Genomic DNA, 6,102 nt, shown 5'->3' with positions numbered 1-6,102 from the left:
TAAGTGTTATTCTATTATGCTTTGCCGCTAACAAAGCACTTTTGTGTAATATCTCATCTGGCCATTGTAAGGATCAAGTGAGGCAGAGGAGAGGGCAGATGTTATAAAGCCCATTTTACAATGGGAGAAACTGAGGTTCAGAATGCATCAAGATGCACACAGCAATACGACTGGGAAGCAATCTTCTAATTACTTCTCTCTCCACCTATGTATGACATGGCACTTTACTCATTATTGAATTATTGATTGATACAAAAAAACTTGTAAGATTTAGATCTAATAACACAGTGACAATCCCATTTATGTGGGGAATGCTTACCCAGAATGTCCAACAATGCTGAACACAGATGAAAAAGGAAATGTAGGTGAAATAAATAAATAAAGCGTCTTTAGGGTCAAAAGAGATGCCACAGTAAAACCCCGAGAGGTTATGGGGTTCCTTAATAGGAGAGTCCCTTGAGCTTTCATTCAAAGCCCATTTTCTCTTTTTTAAAAAGTCAATTATAATTTCTTTGGTTTTCAGCTTTTAGCAGATTAAAGATAGCAAATGGGAGCAGGGAGGCATGCATGTTATCTACAAGAGGACAGTGAGGGAGGAGACAGGCAGAATATAAAAAGCACACACAAGAACTATGAAAGCATAACAATCTAGAGCCAGTCAGTGAAGAGAAACAACCACTTACATCTAAATGAACTCCAGCCTATCCTCCCTTGCAGATATTGCAGAGGACAGAGCAAAAGTAGATTATGGGAAATTTGATCTTGCTTCTGCTTTAACCCTTTGTTCTTTTTGAATGGAATGGTTAATAAGTGTATCAGTTTCCAATTGCTGCTGTAACAAATTACAACAAACTTAGTAACTTCAAGAAATACAAACTTACTATCTTATAGTTCTGGAGGTTAGAAACACAAAATGGGACTTGCAGGCTAAAATCAAAGCGTGGGCAGAGCTGCACTCCTTTTGCAGGCTCTGGGAGAGAATCCGTCTCCTTGCCTTTCCAGCTTTCAGAGGCTGCCTTTGTTCCCGGCACATACTCACTTCCCCTTATTGCTCCAACCCCTGTTTTCATGATCAGGTCGCCTACTCTTACTTTGAACTTTCTGCCTTATGATTATGTAGATCCTTATGATTATATAGGGCCTATCCAGACAGTCCAGGATAATCTCCTTATTTCAATATCCGTACTATTCTAAACAGCTGCACAATCTCTTGTTATGTAAAGTAATATATTCACAGATTCCAGGATTAGGACATAAACATCTCTTGGGGGTGATTATACAGGCTACCACATTAGCAAGTGAATTTCACAAACAAAGAATTTCATAACTAATGTCACCACTTTACTGTCTAGAATCACTGCTCCTCAGCAGGGGAAATGGAGGCAGCCCACACTGGTGAGCATCCACCTGTTCTTCTCTGAATGGCCAAGATGTGGTAGTCAGCAGATTTTGCAAAAGGCAAAAAGAGGAACACAAACTTATACAAAAGGGCATATTCAAACATGTAAAGTGAATGTACAAGGGAACTTTGGCTTTATTCCCACAACTGGAAAGAAGAAATGAAAGCCAGTACATGGTATCTGGCTTGAAGAGAGGAAACAAGGCCTGGGCTGGGGTTTCCCACACATCATCTTGTGCCAGCAGCCCAGCGCAAGGACTGATGTTCACTCCAATGACCTTGCTCAAGGGGAAGAGCTTGTATCATGATGATAATAAAAAAACAGGTGTCCCCAAGGTTTTCACGCAATATCTCAATCTAAGGGGCTAAAATTAAAGAGGAAAACTTCATTTCACAGAAACTTCACATATGTGGAATTCAGAGTAAGAACTTGAGAAAAGTAAGAGCTTCCAGACCAGGGGTCCTTGGGCCTGGGATCCATGAAAATAAACAAGTTAGTTTCAGGGGTCTGTGATTTTTTTAAATTCATGTGTAAATGTTAGTGTGCTTGCCTTAGCTGCTTTTTTTTCTGGAAAGAGGATCCATAGCTTTCATCAGATTCTCAAAGGGGTCTGTGACACCATAAAATATAAGATTCTTTTTTGGATTATTTTGAGACAGGGTCCCACTGTCACCCAGGCTGGAGTGCAATGGTGTGATTACGGCTCTCTGCAGCCTTGACCTCCCAGGCTCAAGCCATCCTTCCACCTCAGCCTCCTGAGTAACTGGGACTTACAGGCACATGCCACCACACCTGGCTAATTTTTAAATTTGTTGTAGAGACAGGGTCTCCCTATGCTGCTCAGACTGGTTTCAAACTCCTGGGCTCAAGCGATCCTCCCACCTCTGCCTCCCAAAGTGCTGGGATTACGGGTGTGAACCACTACAACCAGCCTAAGATTCTTTACATAAGGTGGTCAATTAGGAACAGATAAAAAAAAGCCTCATATCATTAATTTCCTGATGCAAGAAGTTGTTTCCTTTTATCTATGGAATATGCTTAAAGTCAATATAGGGACCAGCACATGCACAAGCACGAGAGCCCAGCCTCAGCTACTCCTCAAAGGGCACCGTAACACAAAGAAAAGCAGCTTCCTACTTTACAGGAATAGTGGGTTTGTGAGTTTCCCAACAAAGGGCTTTGCATATCGGTGCCAGCTCTGATCGTGTGGGTGAATACTAACAAAAAGCAAAGCAATTTAACCATATTGAAATAAACTAATTTGCCGTATGGCACAAGTCAACAGTGAGGGCAGAAATCTTTACAAATTTTCTTAATCTCCATGTCTACAACAGTGCTTGACTGTAGGTGATCAATAGTAGCTGATTAATAGACAAGCATTGAATGAATTAATTAATGAAGAGTTTTCTAGAACCCTATGAAGACTGTGGATCCGCTTAATATAGGCTGACTTTATAATTTCTTTTACCATTAATAAGAAATATGGCTGAGCACAGTGGCCCATGCCTGTAATTCCAGCACTTTGGGAGGCTAAGGCTGGTGGATCATCTGAGGTCAGGAGTTCGAGACCAGTCTGGCCAATATGGCGAAACCTCATGTCTACTAAAAATATAAAAATTCGCCAGGCATGGTGGCTCATGCCTGTAATCCCAGCTACTAGGGAGGCTGAGGCAGGAGAATTGCTTGAACCAAGAGGCAGAGGTTGCAGTGAGCCAAGATCGTGCCACTGTACTCCAGCCTGGGTGACAGGGCAAGACTCTGTCTCAAAAAAAAAAAGAAAAAAAGAAAAAAAGAAAAAAGAAAAAAAGAAATATGTATGATTTTGTGTAAAAGCCACATATTGGCATTGAACAGAAAATTCTGACAATTTCATTTATAATTGTTGTAACAGGTCACTGAAACATTTTTACTTTTATCAATGCAGTATTTCTTTATATTTATGTTAAAAATTCACGTATGAGAGAAAATGGAGAGGAAAGGCCACTACCTGATTATTTCCATCCATATCATATAATTTAAGACCTATGACTCCATGGACATAAAAGACCTAAGTTTCAGAGCTGACAGTGACAGGATGAAAGGTTTCTGTTTCTGTTGATTGAGAATGAACTATTTTCCTGCATGGTGGAATTCAAGCACATTATTCGTGGGTGCCATGCACTTACTGTCTTGTTCTTGGTGTGGCCTGTGTAAGCCCCTGAATCAGTTCTACATGCGCACCTTGAGGCAGCCCACCAAACAATAGCCTTTAGATAGGTCTGTTTTAGAGTCTGAGCAATTTCTCAATCAAAGAGTGGAAGGAAAGCTTCTGAATCTGAAATTAAGATTTTTTATATCATGACCTGTAGCCATGAGGTTTTCTGACCCCTCCAAGAGGGAACGCTCATCAGGATTTTTGAAGCAAGGTGCTGGCTGGTTGCTTTACCTGCTAGGTTTGCGGAGAGACAACTTCATATGAGCCATGTTACAGGAAACACCTGGCTGGATGATCCCATTGTCTTTTGGCTTGAACTCTGGGAGAGCAGAGGCACTGGACAAGGCAGTGAGAAGGTGGTCGTTCTGGAGGAGCTAAACCACTTCTGAGTGTATTCCAGCAAAGCAGTGAATGCCAGGGGAGTGGATGGTCTAGCAAATGGCCTGCAAGAGTCTGGTTCCAGGAGAAGACCCAGGGATGAGGTCTGAAGGCAGAGTCGCTCTGGGTCAGAGCAAACTGGGCAGGTGGAACAGGTACTAGTGACTCTAGGTCATACCCAAGACACCAGCTAATTTTTTAGGTATTAATACAGGCATCACAAGCATTTGCATTTTTTTCCAGGAGACAGGAAAAGGCATTGGAATGATTCAAAACTCTGGTTCTATCCTAGAGTGACTTCGAGCTGGGGACATTCTAACTTAGATGGCCTCAGCTGCAAAGCCAACTGGACTCCAGCCTTGCAGACCAGTGAGGATGGAAATGATTGCAAAACCAAGATGGACGATGTTGAGATGGACTCAACCCTGCTATTGAGATTGGCCCTTACAGGAGAGGATATTTGGTCTAGCATTCAGAGTCTAAAGGTACAGAGTGAGAATTTATTTCAGGCAGATATCAATAACCCCGAAGGCCCAGTCCAGCTGGTAGGGCGTACCTGAGATGCAGGCAACGGGTAACATGCAAAGTCAGTGCACAGTGGGATGTGGTTTGAGAGATTAGTGCCCCTCCCCAGTGATATTTCCACAGCCATCTGTGGGATGGGGGACTGAGGCCATTCTAGCTCCTTAGGAAGGGGCAAGAGGTCATTGGAGGCAGGGACCTGGTGTGTAAGAGTACTGGGTGGGAATCAGATCAGGCAAGGACCAGGAGAGATTGGCAGGGGGCTGAAGGGTCAGGCCTAGACACTGAGCCAGCAGGCAGTGCAGAGGGCTCGTGGCACCAGGGCTTACCCCAAGCACAAAGGCCTGAGATGGATTAGTCCCTAATTTCAGACCTCTCTAGCTGTGGATAGCTGACATATTTTCTTTCTCTGGGATAAATTAGATGCGGACCTGGGAGGACCGCATTTTCTGGGAGAAGCCCTGGAATACAAGATTTGATATACTTAAAGGGAGCTCACATTCCCATCAACCTGGAGCAACTCACCTGGGAATGTCTGAGTTGGCCTCAAAGTCTCAGCCAAATTCGGACCTGTCTAAGGAATGTGGAAGCTGAAACCACCTTCACCTGGATCTTTGCCCCGTGGCAACATCCTTGCCCTATGAATTGCTGCCTACATATATGGAAGTTGAAGATAGGAGACATGTTTTAGCCAAACAAATAACATAAATGATTTTTATTATGGAATTAAATAATTATGTAGATATATTAGAGCAAAGTTATTTTATCTGGATTGTATTTTGGCCTATGTGTCCTATTCAACAACAATCTTTTTAAAAAAATTTACATCCTCCTGCAAAACATTTATTCCATTAAAATGTGAATGACTAACATCATAATGGTCTCTTGAAAGCAGGATATGGGAAATCAGGGCATCTGAAGGAATGTGGAAAGAAACAACAGAAAGGATTCTGGCTTTGAAATTAGTAACCGGGCTTTCATTCTGGGCTTTGACCCTGGCCAAGTCATTTCAAGCCCCTTGTCCTCACTTTCTGTACTGTTCTGACTGTGTTACCTGCTTCTAACCTGATTCAGGAGTCCTGGCCCCTTCCTTGACTCCAGCCGTATGGGTGGAATCAACATAGATGTCTCACTTGCCAGCTCTGGGAAGATTCTATCAGCCTCATGGTTGAGGGTAGATAATAGGTTATCCCAAATCCCGATCCAAAGAGTAAATGTTGACAAGATTCTACAACCTCAGTCCCCACCCCAGTTGTGATATGTTCAAGAAGCTCCAGAGAGATAACTTCGCCTCCCTGCCCTCACTTTCCTTTCCCTGCCCCATCACGGTAACAACACACACCCCAAAACAAGTGATATCAGTATTATTAGGAGACTTGGAAAGTGCGAGCCAAAAAATGTAACCTTTGCCCCAATGTGAAGATCCTTGTTGTTGAAGGTTTCCTGTGTTTCTTTTCTGAGTCTGGGTTCATGTTCTTTTGGGACATGCAGCAATTATTCTGATCACTAGAAAAGTCTACTGCTTTTGGACTGATTTGATCCAAATTGAAGAACCCTAATACTCCCCAAAGCACAAGCACCGAAGAAATAACGCAGGTCTGCCAAAGC

Source organism: Gorilla gorilla, chromosome 6 (genome assembly GCF_029281585.2).
Source record: "Gorilla gorilla gorilla isolate KB3781 chromosome 6, NHGRI_mGorGor1-v2.1_pri, whole genome shotgun sequence".
Lineage (NCBI taxonomy): Eukaryota > Metazoa > Chordata > Mammalia > Primates > Hominidae > Gorilla > Gorilla gorilla.
The sequence above is the reverse complement of the archived record's forward strand: the minus strand, read 5'-3'. Positions refer to the sequence as shown.